The 23,830-nt window shown below is 42.0% G+C and overlaps 1 pseudogene; it reads left to right on the top strand.

Annotated features, from left to right (window-relative positions):
* Window positions 1-1,150: 1,150 nt before the first annotated feature.
* The window catches only part of LOC137768291 (actin, cytoplasmic 3-like), a 37,554-nt pseudogene continuing 14,874 nt past the window's right edge, over window positions 1,151-23,830 (top strand).

The raw sequence follows: 23,830 nt of genomic DNA, 5'->3' as shown, positions 1-23,830 counted from the left end.
TCAGCTTGGGGCGTGCCGCCACCCGGGCTGGGCAGGCATCCCCGGGTGGCGACCCCGGCTTGGGTACGGCGGGCACACCGGGCCCTCCTGTCGGGCACGGAGAGAAACAAAGAAGCCCCCAAGCGGGTTCGCGGCGCCTCTCCCTCCCTCCCTCCCTCCCCCCCCGGCGCCCTCCCAGTGGTGAGGAGGTATCAGGGGAGGGGGCGGAGAGACCTACGTAATCCCCCTTCCCAGCCCACACCCACCCCTTGTGAACCAAAGCTCTGGATTTGGGCTTTGCCTCGGGCTCCCTTTTGGGTTGGACGATTGTGTCCCAGGCAATGCCCTGGGTTAGCCGAGGCGCTCGCTGGGGCTGGCTCAGGGGGCGCGTGGCAGGTGCGGCCCCTGCTCCCCTGGGTGGCGGCAGGCGGGGAGGATGCGTGGTGTGGGTGCTTCTCCAGCGCCTCCCTTGTCCCCGGCCGCTCAGCCGGGCCTGCCAGCCGAGTTTCAGCGGGAGCTGCCGGTCTTTTCGCCTACCGTACTGCGCCCTGCACACAGGCGGGGAGGGAGCCGCTGGGAAAAACGCGTCCGGTCCATTTTTGGCTGGAGGTGCGCTTGCTCCTGCCGCTACATTCCTGGATCGTGACAATGCAGCAAAATCCGAGGGCTCAGACCTTGTGGCCCCTCCATCACCCGTTTCTCCAGAGGCTTCTGATTGCTCTGCCTCTTTGATGTCCCGGCCCTTTGGCAGATTTGCAGCGTGTGGGTGCGTGATCTGTCTGTCTGTCTTGCATACAGAGGCTGGGCATCGTAAGTTCTTCCTGCCGAATTTCAGCGCGTGGGGGGAGCTGGCAGGGACACAGGCTGCAGAGCTGCCCAGCTTCTTGTGGTTCCGGGCACAGCGCGCCCCAGTCTGCATTGGGCTGACACCAGCTAGCATGTGGGGATTTTCCTAGTTGCTGAAGATATTATTTGACGTTGCTGTAGTTTTGTGCCTACTTCTCTTGGGATCTGCAGTGGTGCAATTCTCCTCTTGTTTTTATTTTTTTTCTCTTTGAAGAGGTAAAGCTGTGTTCAGCAGAAATGGATACAGGAAGAGCAGCATAGTTCAAAGACCAAGGGAGGCATCCTCTCTCTTTTCCTGGAATTTAAACGCGATTTAGGAGGGCAGATGCCCTACCCGAAAAGGCCAGCCTTTAAAGACCCCGGCAGTGTCGTGGTCCAAGGCGTCTCAAAGCAGGTGGCCAGATCTGCGTTTCTCATCAGCGGACTAGCTCCGGCTGTGGCTCTTACGGTAATTCATCCTAGATCGGGGATTCATTTTGAAAATGTGTGTTTTCCACTAAGAAGGGATTAGAGTCCACATGTCTACCCTGGTATGATGTGTGTGTCTGTTTGGTAGAGAGAGAGAGTGTGGTAGAATTTCCTGTTGCCCCCTCCTGTTTGCTCCCTCCTCTGGAGTGTGGCATTGGGACAACATAGCACTATTTTAATTCCTAGACCTACAGGCATGCTGGACTTCAGAGTGTTTTGCTTAATAAACCATGTTCTGACTAATTCTGGGATCCCAGGCTAGTGCAAGTTGGCAGCTTTGTGGAATGCCAGTTGTTTTTGTCTGGGGTACTTATTTCATGAAGGCGAATCGCCTAAGTTTGTTCAGACTGTGACATTACTGACTGGGTAAGGAGACCACGTACCAAGCCCGGAACAGCCTATCAATGCATCAGTATTGAGGGACTGCAGCCGCTGAGATGTGTGCATATAACATCATTTGGTTCCTTTTACACTTCTGGCTTTTAAGGATGGGTGTTTTCGAAGATTGTTTTAAGTTTTACCTTCTACGGTACTTGCATCAGATAATGCCTGTTAATATAGGAAATGCTAAAAGGCCAGATGTGACCATGGGAGGGCAAGCCTCTGCCGTCCCCTTCCTCATCTGTAACGTAAGTTGGACTAGCTGATTTCTGTGGTTCCTTCCGGTTCCAGCATTGTATGATAATGGTAGAGAAGTAAGAAAAGTCACCCAATTTAGCGAAGCTAGCTATAGCCCAAAACTATATGAGCAAACCACGGACTGATTATAGAATTTATGGGTTACTTTTACACCTGCATTTTTTTTAACCCCAGCATCTGCATTTTTCCCATAAATGCAATTAGCCAACAATTCAAACAGGTCATTTTTCTTTCCACTATATCAAGAGATTTAATGGGGATTGGAGGGAACAGAGAAGAATGTTGAATTAATTGGATAACAGATTTTTTCCTTATCGTGGCTTCATTATCGATTCCTGCCCCATCTTTTGTGGATAATCGAGAATGTAGTTTATTTCCAATCATTGATTTTGTTTATCTGCTTTGAATGAAAGACTCTGGGTAGCTGTTTAATCCTACATAGCATTTGTCAATAGCATCCAACTTACTTTTCCTGATCGAATTTGGTGTTGCTCATAAAACTTGCTAGGACTGTTGTCTGTTATAAAAATGATAAGGCAACAATTATTCTAAACAGGCAAGCAAAGTGTTTTCACGTGCTTATAGCAATTTTTACAATTTAGGGGTAGTTGGGGTATTTGGTTATTGATATATGCTCATCCACACAATTTTCCCCAATAGTGTGCTCTTTTTTTTTTTTTTTTTTTTTTAAGTTACAAACAAAATAACATCCTGGAATAACAGTACCTGCCGAGCATAATGTATCACTTCCGGTCTTGTTTTCCCACAGCCTTTTCGTCCACACTGCTAAGGCATCACCTATCATATTGCAGTTACATGAGTTGTGAATGGGCACAGTCCCCCGGTGTCACTCCTGGTGTGAGCTTCTTGAGGACAAGGGCATTGTTAAATTCATCTCTCATCTCTCTGGCACCTCAAACTTTGCCCTGAGCACGGTGTGTTCTCAGGAATATTGACCGAGTGGGTTTCAGGTCAGAAAAATGTCCTCTACTTGTTTAGGCAGGAAGTAGGTGGGAATTCTTCCCTTCTTGAATCAGATGGGCAAATCAGAGAGGTTATGTAAGACGCTGAAGGGAACCAGTGAGCCGGGACTCAAATCCAGGCAGAGAGAGGTTCCAGCCCCACCCTCAGTAAAAAGCCATGTAGACTGCAAGTTCAGATCCTGCAGGTTGGGACTCTTTATTTTTTGTTTTATTTTTATTTTTTAAATCTTTTCTTTTTTACTTATTTTTATTTTATTTTTTAAACTAAAAGCATTTTTTTTTAACTTTTTAAGACCTGGATTGTCCATTTTGACAAAATCGAGCTGAGACAGAGAGAGTGGAGAAACCCCAAGCTGACCACTGCTCTGTTCTTGGTGTAGCCTTAGAAGGAAATGTGTCCAGCCCAAGCACTTTGTCCTCTTACCTGCACTTACACGGAAAGGATGAGCACCCCTCAGCCCTCCTTCTCTCCACGTCTTGGTCCCACCACCCAGAGCTTGCTAGGATGATGGAGTCATCCAGGGAAAGCAGCTGATGGACTCATTGTTTGTTCAAATCACCTTTAACCACCTTCAGCTGAGCTTCTGAAACAAGCCAGCAGTTAGCCCGTAGACAACCCTTGCTGCTGGCCAGCCCACCCTGACGGGATCTCCCATCAGAGAGACCCCTGCTTCTCTCCCATCACCTCCTTCCTTTCCATCTTAGAAAACAGGACAGGTTATGGTTAGGAAACGAGGAAGTTAAGTGCCCACGTGCCATTTCTAAAATTCAGTCCTGGACTTTTAGAGAAAAAGGTGTGATATATTCAGAGGGGTGTTTATCAAGACACTTTTCCTCTCTGAGGTTTACTTACTTCTTCCTTAAAAGTGGGGAGTTGAACCAGGTGATCCCAAAGGATTAACGCCATGATTCTGTGATTGTTTCTCTTGGTTTATGCAATTGTGCTAGTTGGAGAGCAAAAAATATCAGCGAGAATTTAACTTTGCAATATATAGAGTAGAAATACTTAAGGCCACATGTGTCAGCTTTGGGTTATCTAATAATCCCTCTAAGCCCTCTGTTAACACCCTTCTTTATAAGTATAGTAATTCTTTCTGATTTGTAATACTTGCTGTATTAAAGGCAAAGGTTTGTGGCAGTTCCTGATCCCAGTGAGGAGGGCAGTGGTGGAAGAACACACCATCTCTAACTCCTGGATCAAACGTTTAGAGTTTTAGGGTTTGATGGTCAAAGGTTCCAAGAGCTACTGTAAAGCATTTTTATCCTGGTCGTTGAGTGTGTCTCCCAGGCGAGTAGCTAACTCTTGCATTCAGAAGTATTCCCTGAGATCCATCCGGCAACGTCCCTTTCCATTTCTGTCTGCTTCTCATTTTGCTCTTTCTTGGTTTTGTTCTTCCTTAACTCTGCTGACCTCCTGTCCCACCCATAAAACATATCCTCTAGCAGCACTGCCCACCCTGCCCCACCAAATGCAGGTGTCGAAGCCTCAGAACTTTCCTCCTTGTCTCAGCCTTTTCTTTCTTCGTGAGCTTTGCTTCTCAAGTTAAGATACAAAGAGGGATAGAGGCAGACCTGCTCGTCGGCTCATTTGGCTTATAGTAGTTGTGTGTGCCTCACAGACTTTCTGACCACTGGGCCTTTCTGTCTTAAAGCCTCCTTAAACACTTCAGGAAACAAGGCACTAGATAGATGTTGTATATATCTCACTCCATAATATTTGGACGTGTGGGTACTGGTAAGTGGCTGTCACGTTCTATAACATGGGCACCGTAGGGAAAATAAGTAGTCGGTGTGGGATGACAATAATACCACCGCTTCTTGGCAAGATATCACAAGGACCACTAAGCTCCCAGGTCACTGGAGAAAACATCTGGCTTCCATAGCAACAAGTGATGTGCGCTGTTCACAGGATTAGTTCAGAACCCACCTGATTTATTGGCCCCAAGTTTGAAGCACACGGGAAGACTGAAAAATGAGGATATATTGTACAGACGGGCTCTTCTGGTGTTATCAGGCATCTATGGCATTGCAGTATCTTGGGGAGAATTCAGTGGATGGAGCTTAAACCGATATTGGAGGAGGGGCAGGTGGGGAGAACTGGGAAAGGACGCCATCTGTGCCCCTGATGACGAATGTTATCATGGAGACTTCATGCGGGGTCCCTTTTATATATTTAGTAGAGCAGATTTTCCCTTTCACACTTTCTAGATCTATTTGTATTGCACAGATGTCAGGGAAATATCATGCGTGTGAAAGAAAAAAAAAAGGACCAGAATTCACATCCATGGCAGCGGATTGTAATTCAATCACTTTGTCCTTAAATTGACACCCACTTAACTTGTACAAACATTTCCTGCTTTTGCTTTTGGGGTTTAAGTCACAGCAGTTTCAGAAGCAGAAATCTCAGTACTACACATTATTGAAATTCAGAGATTCAGGTTAAGGGGGGAAAAAGATGGGGAGACTAGAAATAAACACATTAGACCTTGCTTGCTTACTGTCAGTAGCAAAGCTAATGGACCCACGAGCTATTCGTCATCTTCCTTCCTGTAATACACTGACCAGCCGAAAAACTACAGAACACAATCAATAGATTTTTATCCTTAAAAGGACTTCTCTTTTTCTGTACTGTTATTCCTAATCCCCTTTGCCATCAAAACTTAAAACTACTCAATTAACAAACGTTTCCCTCTATTTTGAGCACCAGTTATTTTTGTGGCAGTGAGTTTTTTGAAGTTGAGGGAAAACAAATCGTTTTGAGGGTTTTGCTGGCATTCTCTCCCCTCCCCACAGCCCTCTGTGTCTGCTCTGTCAGTGACCAGGCACAGCACCTGCAGCTAAAGGGGACCATGGTAAGGAAACAGTGGGCGCACAAGTGCGCTGTTAACATACTACACCTTACAGATCCCTCCCCTGACTCCACACCCCCCATCATCGATGGTCTGTTTCCTCTTCTAGAACAAGCTTCAAGAAAGTGGTCTACACGGGGTTTCTCCAGTCTCTCCATCTCAGGCTGTTAAGACACATTTTAATGTATAATGTTTGATTTAGACAAATAACACATTTAACACACATGTAGATTATGAAGCAATACAAAACAAATACCCGCCATGCAGCCTGAGACCAGAGCACCGTCCGTTCCTTTGAGGCTCTCTTGGTGCCCCTGTCTCATCTCTGCCTCGGCCTTTCTCGGCAGCACCCCAACCAGGCTCCTGTCTGCATCCATCCCTTCCACTCTTCCCATGACAGTCACCAGTGCTGTCTGCCCTGTGGAGTACAAGACGGTTCTCCATCTCTCAGCCGCATCTCACACCGAGGACCACTCCCTCCTTCTCGAGCCCCTGGCTTCTAGGACACTGGGCTCTCCAGGTTTTCCTGCTGCCTCTTTGGGTCTTCTTTCTCGGGCATTCTTGATGGCCCCTGAAGTTTTATCCCTGCTGACCTACTGAATTTTGACCTCTACGTGATGGAATTCTGCAGGACTTGGTTCTCAGGTCTCTTCGTACCTATATATTCCCGCCTTTGGTCTCAATACTGCCTTCACGCTGATGACCCCCAGTTTATTTCCCGAGTCCTGACTCATTCCCGGAATGCCAGACTTGAATATGCCACCACCAGCATCTCCCCGTGAATGCCACGCATTCTTAAATTTATAGTGCAAAACACATCTCCTGATTTTCGCTCCCCAAACCTGCTTCCCCTCCAGTGATCTCTGTAAGCGGCAGCTCTGTTTTTCCAGTTGCTCGGGCCAAATGCCTTTGAGTCCCCTGATTTCTCTCTCTCTCTCTCTCTCTCTCACCCAAATCTAGTTTTCAGTAGATGACTCTTCTTCCACCTCACCCGCTCCATCCAGGACCACCACCCCTAACTAAGCTACCACGATTGCTTGACTTTTGCACTTGACTCCTAACCAGTTTCCTGCATTTCTTGCCCATCTGCAATCTAGTCTCTATACAGCAGCCCAAATGATCATTCATTCATTCATAAATATTGACTAAATATCTCCTATGTGTCAGGCATTATTTTAAATGTTGGCATGTAGCATAAACACGACACAAACAGTCACAAATCCCTGTTACTTCTTTGCCCACAATCCCCCAATGGTTCCATCCTGCTCAGAATGAAATCCAGACCCCTTACTTGGCCTCCAAGGCTCTGCATAACTGGGCCTACAGCTCCTGCCTCACTCTCTCTTCATCCTGCTCACCGGGTCCCAGTCCCCAATCTCCTTGTTCTTCCCAGAACATGCCAGACACATTCTCATCTCACATGCTGTTCCCCCGACCGAGGGGATCTCTCCCAGCTCCCTGAGCTTGCCCCCTCAGTTAATGAAATAACAAACCTTCAGGAAGGCTTTCCTTGACCCTCTGTTTACACTGTGCCATCTACCTCCCCTCTTTCCTCACACCCCTTAGGACCACCCGCTTTGTTATGTATTTTCTTTTTATTTTTTGAATTTTATTTTATTTTTTAATACACCAGGTTCTTATTAGTTATCTATTTTATACATATTAGTGTATATATGTCAATCCCAATCTTCCAAATCATCCCACCACCACCATCCCCGCCCCCGCTTTCCCCCCTTTGTGTCCATATGCTTGTTCTTTACATCTGTGTCCCTATTTCTGCCTCGCAAACAGGTTCATCTACACGATTTTTCTAGATTCCACCTATATGTGTTAATATATGGTATTTGTTTTTCTCTTTCTGACTTACTTCACTCTGTATGACAGTCCTTGGGTCCATCCACGTCTCTACAAATGACCCAATTTCGTTCGTTTTTATGGCTGAGTAATATTCCATTGTATATATGTACCACATCTTCTTTATCCATTTGCCTGTCAATGGGCATTTAGGTTGCTTCCATGACCTGGCTATTGTAAATAGTACTGTAATGAACACTGGGGTGCATGTGTCTTTTTGAATTATGGTTTTCTCTGGGTATATGCCCAGTAGTGGGATTGCTGGGTCATATGGTAATTCTATTTTTATTTTTTTAAGGAACATCCATACTGTTCTTCATAGTGGCTGTATCAATTTACATTCCCACCAACAGTGCAAGAGGGTTCCCTTTTCTCCACACCCTCTCCAGCATTTGTTGTTTGTAGATTTTCTGATGATTCGCATTCTAACCAGTGTCAGGTGATACCTCATTGTAGTTTTGATTTGCATTTCTCTAATAATTAGTGATGTTGAGCAGCTTTTCGTGTGCCTCTTGGTTATCTGTGTGTCTTCTTTGGAGAAATGTCTATTTAGATCTTCTGCCCATTTTTTGATTGGGTTGTTTGATTTTTTAATATTGAGCTACATGAGCTGTTTATATATTTTGAAGATTAATCCTTTGTCCATTAATTTGTTTGCAAATATTTTCTCCCATTCTGAGGGTTGTCTTTTCATCTTGTTTATAGTTTCGTTTGCTGTACAAAAGCTTTTAAGTTTCATTAGGTCCCATTTATTTATTTTTGTTTTTATTTCCATTACTCTAGGAGGTGGGTCAAAAAAGATCTTGCTGTGATTTATGTCAAAGAGTGTTCTTCCTATGTTTTCCTCTAAGAGTTTTGTAGTGTCCGGTCTTACAGTTAGGTCTTTAATCCATTTGAAGTTTATTTTTGTGTGTAGTGTTAGGGAGTGTTCTAATTTCATTCTTGTACATGTAGCTATCCAGTTTTCCCAGCACCACTTATTGAAGAGACTGTCTTTTCTCCATTGTATATCCTTGCCTCCTTTGTCATAGACTGTTGACCATAGGTGCATGGGTACATCTTTGGGCTTTCTATACTGTTCCGTTGATCTATATTTCTGTTTTTGTGCCAGTACCATAATGTCTTGATTACTGTAGCTTTGTAGTATAGTCTGAACTCAGGGAGCCTGATTCCTCTGGCTGCATTTTTTTCCCTCAAGATTGCTTTGGCTATTCGAGGTCTTTTGTGTCTCCATACAAATTTTAAGATTTTTTTGCTCTACTTCTGTAAAAAATGCCATTGGTAATTTGATAGGGATTGCATTGAATCTGTAGACTGCCTTGGGTAGTATAGTCATTTTCACAGTATTCATTCTTCCAATCCAAGGACATGGTATATCTCTCCATCTGTTTGTCATCTTTGATTTCTTTCATCAGTGTCTTATAGTTTTCTGAGTACAAGTCTTTTGTCTCCCTAGGTAGGTTTATTCCTAGGCATTTAATTCTTTTTGTTGCAGTGGTGAATGGGATTGTTTCCTTAATTTCTCTTTCTAATCTTTTGTTGCTAGTGTATAGGAATGCAAGAGATTTCTGTGCGTTAATTTTGTATCCTGCAACTTGACCAAATTCATTGATTAGCTCTAGTAGTTTTCTGGTGGCATCTTTAGGATTCTCTATGTATAATATCATGTCATCTGCAAACAGTGACAGTTTTACTTCTTCTTTTCCAATTTGTATTCCTTTTACTTCTTTTTCTTCTCTGATTGCTGTGGCCTGGACTTCCAAAACTATGTTGAATAATAGTGGTGGGAGTGGACATCCTTGTCTTGTTCCTGATCTTAGAGGGACTGCTTTCAGTTTTTACCATTGAGAATGATTTTTGCTGTGGGTTTGTCGTATATGGCCTTTATTATGTTGAGGTAGGTTCCCTCTATGCCCACTTTCTGGAGAGTTTTTATCATAAATCGGCATTGAATTTTGTCAAAAGATTTATCTGCATCTATTGAGATGATCGTATGGTTTTTATTCTTCAATATGTTAATATGATGTATCACATTGATTGATTTGCATATATTGAAGAATCCTTGCGTCCTGGGATAAATCCCACTTGATCATGGTGTATGATCCTTTTAATGTGCTGTTGGATTCTGTTTGTTAGTATTTTGTTGAGGATTTTTGCATCTATATTCATCAGTGATGTTGGTCTGTAATTTTCCTTTTTGTAGTATCTTTTTCTGGTTTTGGTATCAGGGTGATGGTGGCCTCATACAATGAGTTTGGGGGTGTTCCTTCTGCTGCAAATTTTTGGAAGAGTTTGAGAAAGTTGGGTGTTAGCTCTTCTCTAAATGTTTGATAGAATTCAGCTGTGAAGACAACTGGTCCTGGACTTTTGTTTGTTGGGAGATTTTTAACCACAGTTTCAATTTCATTACTTGTGATTGGTCTGTTCATATTTTCTATTTCTTCCTGGTTCAGTCTTGGAAGATTATACCTTTCTAAGAATTTGTACATTTCTTCCAGGTTGTCCATTTTATTGGCATAGAGTTGCCTGTAGTAGTCTCTTAGGATGCTTTGTATTTCTGCAGTGTCCGTTGTAACTTCTCCTTTTTCATTTCTAATTTTATTGACTTGAGTCCTCTCCCTCTTTTTCTTGATGAGTCTGGCTAAGGGTTTATCAGCTTTGTTTATCTTCTCAAAGAACCAGCTTTTAGTTTTATTGATCTTTGCTATTGTTTTCTTTGTTTCTATCTCATTTATTTCTGCTCTGATCTTTATAATTTCTTTGTTTCTACTAACTTTGGGTTTTGTTTGTTCTTCTTTCTCTAGTTCCCTTAGGTGTAAGGTTAGATTGTTTATTTGAGATTTTTCTTGTTTCTTGAGGTAGGCTTGTAGAGCTATAAACTTCCCTCTTAGAGCTGCTTTTGCTGCATCCCATAGGTTTTGGATCATCGTGTTTTCGTTGTCATTTGTCTCTAGGTATTTTTTGATTTCCTCTTTAATTTCTTCAGTGATCTCTTGGTTATTTAGTAACGTATTGTTTATCCTCCATGTGTTTGTGTTTTTTACGTTTTTTCCCTGTAATTTACTTCTAATCTCGTAGCATTGTGGTCGGAAAAGATGCTTGATATGATTTCAATTTTCTTAAATTTATAGAGGCTTGATTTGTGACCCAAGATGTGATCTATCCTGGAGAATGTTCCGTGTGCACTTAAGAAGAAAGCGTAATCTGCTGTTTTTAGATGGAATTTCCTATAAATATCAATTAAATCTATCTGGTCTATTGTGTCATTTAAATCTTGTGTTTCTTTTTTCTTTTTTTTTAAACATCTTTATTGGAGTAAAATTGCTTTACAATGGTGTGTTAGTTTCTGCTTTTTAACAAAGTGAATCAGCTATACACATACATATATCCCCATATCTCCTTCCTTTGCATCTCCCTCCCACCGTCCCTATCCCACCCCTCTAGGTGGTCACAAAGCACTGAGCTGATATCCCTGTGCTATGCGGCTGCTTCCTACTAGCTATCTATTTCACATTTGGTAGTATATATAAGTCCATGCCACTCTCTCACTTCATCCCAGCTTACCCTTCCCCTTCCCTGTGTCCTCAAGTCCATTCTCTACGTCTGTGTCTTTATTCCTGTCCTGCCCCTAGGTTCTTCAGAACCATTTTTTTTTTAGATTCCATATATATGTGTTAGCCTATGGTATTTGTTTTTCTCTTTCTGACTTACTTCACTCTGTGTGACAGACTCTAGGTCCAGCCACCTCACTACAAATAACTCAATTTCATTCCTTTTTCTGGCTGAGTAATATTCCATTGTATATATGTACCACATCTTCTTTGTCCATTCATCTGTTAATTTTCTGTCTGGATAATCTGTTCATTCGTGTAAGTGAGGTGTTAAAGTCCCCCGCTATTGTGTTACTGTCGATTTCTTCTTTTATAGCTGTTAGCAGTTGCCTTATGTATTGAGGTGCTCCTATGTTGGGTGCATATATATTTATAATTGTTATGTCTTCTTCTTGGATTGATCCCTTGATCATTATGTAGTGTCCTTCCTTGTCTCCTGTAACATTCTTTATTTTAAAGTCTATTTTGTCTGATATGAGAATTGCTACTCCAGCTTTCTTTTGATTTCCATTTGCATGGAATGTCTTTTTTGATCCCCTCACTTTCAGTCTGTATGTGTCCCTAGGTCTGAAGTAGGTCTCTTGTAGACAGCATATATATGGGTCTTGTTTTTGTATCCATTCAGCGAGCCTGTGTCTTTTGGTTGGAGCATTTAATCCATTCACGTTTAAGGTAATTATCGATATGTATGTTCCCATGACCATTTTCTTAATTGTTTTCGGTTTGTTTTTGTAGGTCCTTTTCTTCTCTTGTGTTTCCCACTTACAGAAGTTCCTTTAGCATTTGTTGAGCTGGTTTGGTGGTGCTGAATTCTCTTAGCTTTTGCTTGTCTGTAAAGCTTCTGATTTCTCTGTTGAATCTGAATGAGATCTTTGCTGGGTAGAGTAATCTTGGTTGTTGGTTCTTCCCTTTGATCACTTTAAGTATATCATGCCACTCCCTTCTGGCTTGTAGAGTTTAAGCTGAGAAATCAGCTGTTAACCTTATGGGAGTTCCCTTGTATGTTGTTTGTTGTTTTTCCCTTGTTGCTTTTAATAATTTTTCTTTGTCTTTAACTTTTGTCAATTTGATTACTATGTGTCTTGGCATGTTTCTCCTTGGATATATCCTGCCTGGGACTCTCTGTGCTTCCTGGACTTGGGTGGCTATTTCCTTTCCCATGTTAGGGAAGTTTTCTACTATAATCTCTTCAAATATTTTCTCGGGTCCTTCCTCTCTCTCTTCTCCTTCTGAGACCCCTGTAATGCAAATGTTGGTGCATTTAATTTTGTCCCAGAGGTCACTTAGGCTGTCTTCATTTCTTTTCATTCTTTTTTCTTTATTCTGTTCCATGACAGTGAATTCCACCATTCTGTCTTCCAGGTCACCTATCCATTCTTCTGCCTCAGTTATTCTGCTAGTGATTCCTTCTAGTGTATTTTTCATTTCAGTTATTGTTTTGTTCATCTATGTTTGTTTGTTCTTTAATTCTTCTAAGTGTTTGTTCTTTAATTCTTCGAGGTCTTTGTTGAATATTTCTTGCATCTTCTCGATCTTTGCCTCCATTCTTTTTCCAAGGTCCTGAATCATCTTCACTGTCATTATTCTGAATTCTTTTCCTGGAATGTTGCCTATCTCCACTTCATTTAGTTGTTTTTCTGGGGTTTTATCTTGTTCCTTCATCTGGTACATAGGCCTCTGCCTTTTCATTTTGTCTATTTTTCTGTGAATGTGGTTTTTGTCCACAGCTTGCAGGACTGTAGTTCTTCTTGCTTCTGCTGTCTGCCCTCTGGTGAATGAGGCTATCTAAGAGGCTTGTGCAAGCTTCCTGATGGGAGGGACTGGTAGTGGGTAGAGCTGGGTGTTGCTCTGGTGGGCAGAGCTCAGTAAAACTTTAATCCACTTGTCTGCTGATGGGTGGGGCTGAGTTCCCTCCCTGTTGGTTGTTTGGCGTGAGGTAACCAAGCACTGGAGGCTACAGACTCTTTGGTGGGGCTAATGACAGACCCCAGGAGGGCTCATGCCAAGGAGTACTTCCCAGAACTTCTGCTGCCATTGTCCTTGTCCCCACAGTGAGGAGACCCTCCAACACTATCCGGTAGGTCTGGTTCAGTCTCCTATGCATTCACTGCTCCTTCCCCCTGGGTCCCGATGCGCACACTACTTGTGTGTGCCCTCCAAGATTGGAGTCTCTATTTCCCCAGTCCTGTCAAAGTCCTGCAATCAAAGCCCGCTAGCTTTCAAAGTCTGATTCTCTGGGAATTCCACCTCCCCTTGCTGGACCCCCAGGTTGGGAAGCTTGACGTTGGGCTCAGAACTTTCACTCTAGTGGGTGGACTTCTGTGGTATTATTGTTCTCCAGTTTGTGAGTCACCCACCCAGCGGTTACGGGATTTGATTTTATTGTGATTGCGCCCCTCCTACTGAAACTGTGCACCTCAGATTTGGACTTGAACCTGACCAAAATCCTGATTGGGACTAGAACCAACACGGCTGGGACTCAAACCCAGCCAAAACCCACAGTCTTCCAACTGAGATCACACACCTGGTTTCAGGACTTAATGAAGTTTAGGTTCTTGATGTCTCATTGCAGAAAGAATTCAGTGAGAGAAAAAGTGATAGGTAAGAAGTGGGTTTATTTAGAGAGAGACACACTCCACAGACAGAGTGTGGGCCATCTCAGAAAGTGAGAAAGGCACCAGGATATGGGGTTGTCAGTTTTTATAGGAATAGGCTAATGAGTGGGAGGAGTATTCCAGCTATTTTAGGAAGGGGCAGGGATTTCCAGGAATTGGGCCATTGCCCACTTTTTGATCCTTATGGTCGGTCTTGGAACTGTCATGGTGCCTGTGGGTGTGTCATTTAGCTTGCTGATGTGAGCTTCCTGATTCTGAGGCTCAAGGTGTAGTGGAAAAAGTCGACTCATCCACCATCTTGGATCCATTTGGTTCTAATCAGTTTATGTCATGTCCTCTGGCTATGTCATTCTTTCAAAGGTTGTGCCCTGCCTCCTTCCCTCCTGTTTCACTACCGTCTCATTGCAGCTTCTTCTTTGTCTTTGCATGTGGGGTATCTTTTTTGGTGAGTTCCAGTGTCTTCCCGTCAATGATTGTTCAGCAGTTAGTTGTGATTCTGGTGCTCTCACAAGAGAGAGTGAGCGCATGTCCTTCTACTCGGCCATCTTGAACCACTCCGTTGTTATGTATTGTCTTTCTTATGTGTCTATTGTCAAACTTGTAAACTTATTCAGTCAGGGACCTGTCTCTTTGCCCAGTGCCTGGAACAGTGCTTGGAACATAATGGACATCCTTTACAGGATAAAAATCCCTTTAGAATCTGCTGGATTCAAGTTTGGATGGTAGTTTTAGGCTTCTGGATCCTCTGAGAATACTTTTTCTTTTCCATAACTATTTCCCCCACTCCTCAAGGTGGGGGGTTGGTTTCTTCATTACTGGGCATTTTGTTGGTACTGGGTCTCTGTGTTGTTTATCCTGGCTGGTGTTCTCTGACAGTTAGAGCTCCAGCTTGTCTTTGCCTCCTCCTCAACATCCAACAGGCAGCCACTGGTCACTCAGTTATTGTTGAATTGGCCCCTCCTATGTTTTTGTTTTGTTTTGATTTGTTTTTTTAGCATCGTTATTGGAGTATAATTGCTTTACATTGTTGTGTTAGTTTCTGCTGTATAACAAAGTGAATCAGCTATACGTATACTTATATCCCCATATCCCCTCCTATGTTGTTACTGTTGTTGCCAGGACTTGATAAAACTGCTCTCTGCCCTCTGGTCTCTGCCTCCTCTGGGCCACTTGACTTTGTCATCTTCAATGTGAGCCTGTCATTTCTGTGTTCAAAACCCTGGGAGCCTCCAAAGTCTATGCAATAAAGAACCAGCTCCCCAGGCTGGCCTCATAGGTCTGTGGGTTGTGACCACCCCTGTGCCCAGTGTACCATTTGCCTTCAGCGACAGCCAAATGGATCTTTTTTCCATTTCTCTAAACAGGCTCTGTGCTTTCCTATAATTATGTACTTTTTTCCTTATGCTTTTTGTACTCTTAGATTCCCCACTCCTCTATAAATCTACCCATTTTTAAGATCTAGCCCAAACCTCCCCTTGTAACAGAAGCCATCACTCAGTCTCCCAGTAGGTATGACTCTCCCACACTGAGCTCCCCTGTGATGGGTATCATTGTATGCTCGTGACTAACTCTCCTGCCTTTCAGTCTCCCTACCAAATGATGACTCCCCAAGGTTAAGACTGTGTCACATTTATCTTAGTATGCTGAAGACACTTGTCCCAGTATAAGCCACTGCAGGTACTTCTCTGAATGTTAAATGAATGAGTTGAGAAGGTCTGTATTTTATTACTTCTAGAGCAGCATTATACATCGTGTGCATCCATGGAATGCGTATCATAATGGTAAGTAGAACGAGGAAGAGGTGAACTCTACAGGACAGGAATTTCTATCTGCTTTGTTCATTGATTCTCCTAAGTGCCAAGAACAGTGCTCGGTAACAGAACACAATAACTACTTAAAGACAGAATGCAGTTTACAGCTGGATGGTATCTTCAATTTCCAATATCCTTGTTATATGAATGAGCAAACCTGCGGGCTGGAGAGGCTTTCCCGAGATCACACAGTTGGACAGGGAACTTGTTTTCTTCCATGAATGGTGTCAGAGCTGAAGTAAGAACACCTGTTATCCTTTTCTTTTCTTTTTTTTTTTTTTAACTTTTTTTTTTTTAATGCTATTCTTGTCTGCTTACATTCTTTTTATGTATGTATGTATGTAGGTATGTATGTATGGCTTTGTTGGGTCTTCGTTTCTGTGCGAGGGCTTTCTCTAGTTGCGGCAAGTGGGGGCCACTCTTCATCGCGGTGTGGGGGCCACTCTTCATCGCGGTGCGCGGGCCTCTCACTATCTCGGCCTCTCGTTGCCGAGCACAGGCTCCAGACGCGCAGGCTCAGTAATTGTGGCTCACGGGCCGAGCCGCTCCTCGGCACGTGGGATCTTCCCAGACCAGGGCTCGAACCCGCGTCCCCCGCACCGGCAGGTAGACTCCCAACCACTGCGCCACCAGGGAAGCCCTGTTATCCTTTTCCAACGCTGGTGATGCTCACCAGTGTTGCTTCCTTACCAGTACTGTCTGAGGGACTTCCTTCTTCAGAAGAAGCTTAACTTTTTAGATCATTTGAAAGAAGCAACAAAGTAGAAACAGCAGAATTTCAAAGGACTCAGAGACTCTGCAACAGGAGACAACATGTATTTGTTCCCACACTGGTTCTCTTTCTGCTTGTGTGGTCCATTCATTTTGCAAATGCAGATACCTGAGCAGATGTGGACCCTTGACTTTGGTGGGCTGTGCTTGGGACTCTTGCTTAAATCTGGTGTCTACTTGGGACGATGAAGTGGTCAGTGTGTCTCAGAATCTCTGCAGTGGTAGAAATAATTGACAGTGAGGTTATCCACTCACAATTTTAATGGGGGCCTTATTGGCAATGCTACTCCCCATCTTTACGAAACTTCCAGTGGCAACCTAGCACAGTTTCTGATGAGATATCTCCCACAGGAATTTTGTGAACATTCACCATCCTTTTGTTGCAAGCAAGTAAAATTTATCTTTCTTAGAAACATACATTCAAATCATGACGTGACATCCCTGAGAAAAAGAGTTGAAAGTCACAAATTGTTATTTTCATCCTTCTCCCAGGATAGAGGAAAAATATCACCATATGCTTACTGTCACACAGAGTGAAGTAAGTCAGAAAGAGAAAAACAAATATTGTATATTAACGCATATATGTGGAAGCTAGAAAAATGGTATAGATGAACTTATTTGCAAAACAGAAATAGAGACACAGATGCAGAGAACAGACGTGTGGATACCAAGGGGGGGTGGTGGGATGAATTGGGAGATTGGGATTGACACATATACACTACTATGTATAAAATAAGGAACTAAGAGAACAGACTGTATAGCACAGGGAACTCTACTGAATGCTTGGTGGTGACCTAAATGGGAAGCAAATCCAAGGAAGAGGGGATGTATGTATATGTGTGGCTGATTCACTTTGCTGTACAGCAGAAACTAACACAACGTTGTAAAGGAACCATACTCCAATAAAAAAAAATTAAAAATTAAAAAAATTTAAAAAGAGGAGGCTTCAGGCTTCTAATGAGAAATTTGACCAAGTGACTGTTGGATCACAAACAAAAATAAAAATTCATTATATGTATGTATACACACATTTATATATGAGAATATATAGAAATATATATGACAGAAATATATGTATATATATTTTTTAAATCCTTGTTAACTGTTTTCCAGTAATTTTCAATTACTCCTTCACTCAGAAGACATTTCTTAAGCTTCTGTTATATGAGTATTGATGTTGTGTGTATAGTATAATATATACATACTATTATATGAGTATTATAAGAGTGTTTTTGTTGTGTGTGAGATTTTTCCGTCCAGACAAATCTGCTTACAGTTTAAGGTGAAAATGTGCAAAAGACAAAGCAGAATGAAATCCCTGCCGTGGAGAATCATCCAGTTGTAGAAGGCAAACTGAAAAAGTTGTGTCCTTTAAGAGTGATTATTTTATTTTTCACACTATTAATGAAGCATCTATTATATACCAGACAGTGGACTGGGAACTAGATTACCATGGTGAATAGATACACAGTCACATTCTTAGAGTGAGGTCCTCAAATGTACAGTATTGCTTCCTGGTCATTAAACAGACATCACCCTTGTCAGGGACTTAGAACTTACTCACTGTGATATTCTTTGATTAAGCTTAATTTTACCAAAATTGAACGCTCCTGTCATTGATCTCAGGCACCTTAGGGCCAAGACACTGAGTCTGTTACCTGAGAGCTCACTGTTGTAGGAACATGCTCCCCTCCTGACTTGAAGCTTTGCCACAAATTTTCCTTTTCCCACTGATCCAGAGAATCTTCTGGAACAAGAAGCACTTTTTTTTTTTTCTTATCAGACTCGCCACCTGTTCAGGACCCACAGGCTCCCAGGACCAGGTGAAGTGAATGGCCTGGCTTGGTGCACAAGTGGTGTCTGATATTCACAGACTACACTGAATGCCAGGCCCCAGCCTGCTTGCCTACCTTATGCTGTGACATAGTGATATCGAAGCTCTTCAGGTGGGGTGGGAGGCTGGTGGGCAGGGGAGAGGAAGGAAGATGACCAAAGGCCAGACGCTTCTCTCTAGAGGTCTGCGTCTTGCTCTTGCTTTAATGGTGTAGATGACGCTAACCTGGCATACTTTTTAGTTTCTTGGAGAAAGCGTTGAATGAAGCATTTCAGCTGGATAGAGAAAGTTCAGGGTTTACGGCAAGAGAAACAAAACAAATCTAAACCTACATTGTATGGGAGTGGGAGTGATTGGGGAGGGTAGGAATTGGGTGGGAGAAGTGTCAAGCTCACCCATAGTTCTGCGGTCCTGACCTCTCCCCTTTCCCAGGGTTCATTTGTCTCGACTGAATAGTGTAATTGACGCGCTATTTTTACAGAAACATTAAACTTTGGGACAGGATTTTTTTCTTAATTTTTAGAACTCTCACCTTTGAATTTTCATTTTAGAGGCAAAAGAGTGAATGGCTTTGTTTTTACATTTAGCATATCTTGGTATGAATTTGCAAATTGCTTTTGAGAGATCCAGATATTTTATTTTTCAAATCTATTTTTTTCAAAGTGCTATTAGCAGGTGGAACTCATGACTTCAGGCATTTTTCAGGCAATGAGCTCAGTGAGATTTGAAAATTAGCTAAGCCATTTATAGATTCATGGAATGCTGGCTGGGCAAGGAACCTAAGCTATATTCCACTTAACCCCCTAATATTTCACGTGATGAAACAGCCAGCTCCAGGGTCACAGAACTTGCATTTGTTAAACCTGGGATGGGAAGCTGTCTCTGGGCTCCTGGCTCAGTGCTCTGCAGCGTCCTTTGCTAGCTCACCTAGATCAGGGCAGGAAACTCGGATATCCTTGGGGTCCAGGCAGATGTGGGTTTCAGGGTTGGGGGGGGGGCGGGTAGGGGGACTGAACCGGGAGCTCATGCTTGTCGTTAGTCAGCTTCAAGCCAATTGTTGGTATGTGGATGGTGATCCAATGTTAGTAATTCTTCTGAGTTTTCTAAGAAAACCAAAAGACTCGATATTTAAGAGAAATTTTATGATTTCAGGATTTTTTTTTACTAAGTGAATTTAATGATTTTACAATACTCAGTGGGCCCAGCCAGGCATAACTGTAAATCTCCAATTTGCAACTTCTGCTCTAGGAAAACTGTGTTTTGAGGATTTCTAGGATGGAAAGAAAGGACCATGATCATGGCTTCAAATATTTAAAATCTGAAAGGTGGCAGAGGTACTTGCTCCAAGTCCGGAAAAAAACTAGTGGGAAGAGGATTTTGGCTCAATAATAAGTATTTTCTGTTACTCAGAATTATTTAAGAGAAATGAGGCATTAGTGTGCCAGGGTGCCACTGAGTAGAGGTCACTGGGCCCTTTGTTGGGATGCTGGATGGAGGCTTAGGGTACCAGCACTTTCCATGACTGACTTGGTGATAAACTCCAAGGTTGTTCTCTAACTGGCTTTGCAGTCATCCTGAGAGTCTCCTGCTGCCTCAGTATGCCATGGGAAATGGGCCAAAAGCTTTCAGGGCAAATCCAGTGAGATAAAATTATGTGTATATAGTTTGCTCTCGTTCTTTCCTTTTCATAGAAAACCCCACCAGCTTGATTCCTTCTACCAAGGGATTACTTCCTATTTTCCCCCATAATTGCTCTGTTCTCTCTTGTCCATGAAACATTGTGCAAGCCTTCTTCACCTTCTACATCCCCACCCACCACTAGGAAAATTCCTCTTTTCTTGATTTTTGCTACACCACCTTAAAAAAATTTTTTTTTAATACAGCATGTATTTATCATTATCTAGAGCAAGGGTCTACAAGCTAGGGCTAGCTTGCCTCCTGTTTTTGTACAGTTTTATCAGAGCACAGTCACACCATCATTTATATGTTATCTATGACTGCTTTCTCTATAGCAGAGCTGAGTAGTGAAGACAGAGATCATAAGGCCTAAAAAGCCTAAAATATTTACTAACTGGCCCTTTAAGAAAAAGTTTACTGATCCCTGATCTATATGAAAATGATTATACCAGATAGGTAATCTGAAAACAAGAACATGTACAAAGGATAAAATAACAACCACCTGCAATGACCAGATGTAACAACCGTTGGCTTGTCAATGTATTTTAATGCATATATACATTATAAAATTGAAACGACACTATAAACACAATTTTGTGTTCATTTAACAGCAGATGAATTTTCTTGTCATACAATTTTTAATATCCTATATCTATGCTATTTTAATCGGCTATATAATAATCTATATAATACTCCATGTATATATCTATTATGCAACGATTTTTTTTTGGGCCGCACCACCAGCTTGTGGGATCTTAGTTCCCCGACCAGGGATTGAATCCTGGCCCTCAGCAGCGAAAGTGCGGAGTCCTAACCACTGGACCACCAGGGAATTCCCTATATTATGCATTGATTCTTATTGTAGTATTTGAGGTATGTTTTACATATAAAATTTTATTTAATCCTTCTAAGTGCTTATGTGGGTAGTATTATTAACTCCATTTTACGAATGAGACCTGAAGTGTTTCGGTGGCCAACTCACACAGCTCTCTGACAACCGACCCTGTATTTTCAACCACTCAACTATTACTGGACATTGAAGTTAAATTTATCCTTTTGTTTTGTTTTTGTCAGGGGATTGCATATTAGAAATATTGCATTAATGAATATCAATGTACATAAACTATTCATTGCATTTCACATTATTTCCATAGAAATGATTCCCCAAAGCAGAACTGATGAATTTAGCGGTACATTGAGGTTTCCTTAAACACACTGAAGAGGTGCTTTTCAGAAAAGTTGTAACAACATGTGCCATATACCAACGGTCTGTGAGGTGCCGATCTCCAAATACTCAGTACCAAGTACTATGATTTATCCATTTTATTTTTGCTCTTTTGTCAAGGAAAGAGGGGTGCTGGAGGCTGGCTCTCTGTAGGTAGTTGCAACCAGGTGACTCCTCTGAGAGTGACTTCTGGGAAAGATGTTTTTTCTGGATGAAAAATAACAGGGTCGGTTGGCACAAATCTTTTGCCCTTTGCCCTTCCACTTCTTCCAGCCGAGGAGAGGAAGCTTCAGGCTAGGAATAGCAGGCAAAAGGAAAGTGGCCTGGGGTCCTGGGACCCTCCGCGTACCTCATGGGAAAAATACCCCAGATTAATGAAGTCTCTGATGCTGGGGTTCTGACACTCAGGCAGGTGCCATCCTATCCACTTCCAGTGAAGGGACAAAGGGACAGTGAGACTGTTTCTGTAAATCCTCTATACCTGTATTTTACCAACACTTCCTCCCCAGGCAAGGTCTTGGTGCTTCTTCTTCCAATTTGTATGAAGTCTTTATTATTATAGATATTAACTCTATCATATTTGATGCGGTTGTAATATGTCTTTTAATTTTATTTGTGATGACTTGCTGGTTAAGCTGGTGATCTTCAGATGTCTCCATCAAAAGGTACAGTTGGGCTTCACAATTAATAATAGGGACAAATTCCTATTTCCCAATAACCTGTCACTTAATTGTTTTATCCTCCACTGTTTCCTTCTCAGAATCCGTCATCCACTGGGGACGGCAAATCTGTGACTTTCCAATGATCTAATTCCTTCCACGTTTATTAGCTGCCATTCTTCTGTGAAAAAGAGCATTCCCTTTTTTTCTGCTCTCTTCTTTTGAGAGAAAAGAAATCACAGAAATCACTGTGTCCTAATAATTTTTATTTACTCAGCGTGATATAATCAATTACAGTTGTGATTCTTTTTGATCCTCAAATTAACCCAATTTTGGCCAGTGGGAGCTTTTATGTTATTTCAAACACAAGAAATTGAATGCTTACATGTCTTTGTAATTTTCTACTCTTCCTTCCCTCCATCCCTTCTTTCTTTTCTGTCTCTTTGGTTGGGGGTAGGAGGTGTTTATAACATTGGCTAAAACCATAGCAATATTAAGTAATAGTGGTAAAAAGAGATCTTATTTTGTCCTCAATTAAATTGGATTTAGTTTTCCACTATTAAATAGTACAGGCTGTTTACTTCAGTTTTTCAAAAGTTAGTGTTACTCTATTCCTAGTTTAGAATCATGTTGTAAACATTGCATTCAAGGGGGAATTTACTGAATTAACCAGGCTGTTTTCTCCTTTAACCTAATGAAACGATCAATTACATTAATAGGTTTCCTAGTAATTAAACTATCTTTATTGTCTTCAAATACACTCAATTTGAACATTGTTTATGTTGTTTGAATTCTGTGCTGATTCAGTATGCTTAGCTTTATATATCCATACATGTAATAAATATGTTTATTGTATTATATATAACTAAATATAAATGAATGAATGAGATTATTTTTTGCATATTTATTATACTATGTATTTGCCATTTATCAAAATGAATCAGGAAACTGTTGTTTTAATTCTCTTGAAAAATGAATATGATGTCAGGCTTATTATTAACTGGAATTTAGAAAACCTTTATCTGTAAACTCTCCTTGGGCTTTAGGCCTTTTCAGGGTCAATCTGATAAGTTAATTCATTCATCTCATGGTTATTGCACTATTTATGTTACTGAGCCAAGCTTGGGTCCGCTTGCCCATGTGCAGTAAAGCCAATCTACTGACACTGGGTTATGGTGAAGGAAAGTGCAGTGTTTACTGCAGAGCACCAAGCAAGGAGTCCAGGTAGCTAGTGCTTAAAAGGCTTGGACTCCCCAAGGCTTTCAGGAAGAGGTTTTTAAAGACAGCGTTGAGGGGGGTTGTAAAGTGTGTGATCAGCTTGTGGACATTCTTCTGATTGGTTGGTGGTGAGATAATCAGGAGTCAATATGATCAGCCTTCTGGTTCCAACCGGTCTGGGGTCTACGTGCTTGTGGGCAGCATACAGTTAACTTCTCCCACCTGGTGGGGATTTCAGTATCTGCAAAACAGCTCAAAGGACATGGCTCAGAATATTATCTATAGCTCTTGAGGAGGAACTAAAGGTCCTTGACTTTGTATAATGGCTAAAGTATTATTATTTTGTCTTGCTTGACTGTTTTCCTTTCTTTCTGCATTTTCTCACTTCTCTGATTAAATTTACTCTTTGGAACCTGGGGAAGGCCTAGGAGGCTAAAGTTTTTCTACAGAGAAGTGGCAGGTGGAGGACACTGGAGATGAGGTCTGTTCTGGGAAGGCCCCATAAGGTCCTACTTTTTTCTCTTTATGCTGTCTTGGATAAAAAGCTAATTTGTTTATTTCCATCTTGTTGTGTTAGTAATTCTAAGCCAGTCATCCTTTCCTGCTGAGCACAGATTTGTTCTAAGAATTCTTCTCAACGTGGAACCATACATCGTCACATGTAGGATGGAAGGTACAGCTGTGTCCATCTTTGGAAAATATAATTGGTTGCAAGACCTCTTTACTATGTTCCAGTTTACCCAAATCCACGTTTCTCACTCTTAAATTTTAAGAATAAATTTATTCTTATA

Source organism: Eschrichtius robustus, chromosome 8 (genome assembly GCF_028021215.1).
Source record: "Eschrichtius robustus isolate mEscRob2 chromosome 8, mEscRob2.pri, whole genome shotgun sequence".
Classification (NCBI taxonomy): Eukaryota; Metazoa; Chordata; class Mammalia; order Artiodactyla; family Eschrichtiidae; genus Eschrichtius; species Eschrichtius robustus.
The sequence above is the reverse complement of the archived record's forward strand: the minus strand, read 5'-3'. Positions and strand labels throughout refer to the sequence as shown.